This window comes from Anoplophora glabripennis, unplaced genomic scaffold (assembly GCF_000390285.2).
Source record: "Anoplophora glabripennis isolate ALB-LARVAE unplaced genomic scaffold, Agla_2.0 scaffold165, whole genome shotgun sequence".
NCBI lineage: Eukaryota > Metazoa > Arthropoda > Insecta > Coleoptera > Cerambycidae > Anoplophora > Anoplophora glabripennis.
The window spans coordinates 60,348-61,305 of NW_019416278.1; the positions used below are offsets into that span (position 1 = coordinate 60,348).

Sequence of the window (958 nt, forward strand, 5' to 3'; positions counted from 1 at the left end):
TGGCGGAAAAAGTTTTTAAATCGTTAAATTATATCCTCAAAAAAAGAAATGGCAGAGTAGCGACTTTTCATTCCACTCTCTTCTTTTTTTAGTTGATAGGTATAGAAGTAAGATTGTATTATGAGTATACGCATGCAAACTAAATTATATAGCCACATCTTAACAAATAATTTATTTTTGGGTTAAAAAATCATACTGGATGATTGTCTACTTCAAGCAGTATTTGAGATATTAACTAAGGTTTTTAAAAGAGAATTCAGATTCAGATTTTTATTTTACGTTATGGATATTTACATTTAACAACTTCCTCAATCTTTGCATTTAACAACTTCAAAAGTTGAACAACGGCTGCGATGTCCGAGTGGTTAAGGAGTTTGACTCGAAATCAAATGGGCTCTGCCCGCACAGGTTCGAATCCTGTTCGCAGCGACTTTTTTTTACTAAAGCTCGACTAGCTAAGTGGTTATAAACTTAATAGGTAATTCCCAGTGAAGCGAAAACTAAGCCCTGTGCTAATATCGACATTAATCAGTCCAGTATGCATTCCTTCACGATGGGATGGTTCAAGTCCATTATAAGTAATATAAGCTGGCTCTCAAGTTGTTTACGGTTGTACAGTGTGTACAAAGCTGACGGTATTTACCTTGAGACTGCGATATATTACGATTCTCTATTTCAGGCACAATTTTGAAAGCTTAACTGTTGGGTTATGTTAATCAGCCTGATTTTTTCAGTACGTCTACTGATTGTTTTTATTGATTTATAAGAAACAACTATTCTGTGGACTAAAGCTGGGGGTCTTGCCATTTAAGATACAATAACACGCTTTGCAGGTTACACACCTTGTAATTAGCACAAACCAGAGGATCTAGTCTATTATTGACATTGTCCATATGGTGGTCGATGTGCCAGCGACAAACAAAGATAATTTGTTACTTAGACTGGTTGTAACAGAATT

General features: G+C 35.2%; 1 non-coding gene across 1 annotated transcript; it reads left to right on the forward strand.

Annotated features, from left to right (window-relative positions):
- The first annotated feature begins 347 nt into the window (after positions 1–347).
- Positions 348–429, forward strand: Trnas-cga. Its single transcript has one exon. It is a non-coding gene; the product is annotated as a tRNA-Ser (tRNA).
- Positions 430–958: the final 529 nt, after the last annotated feature.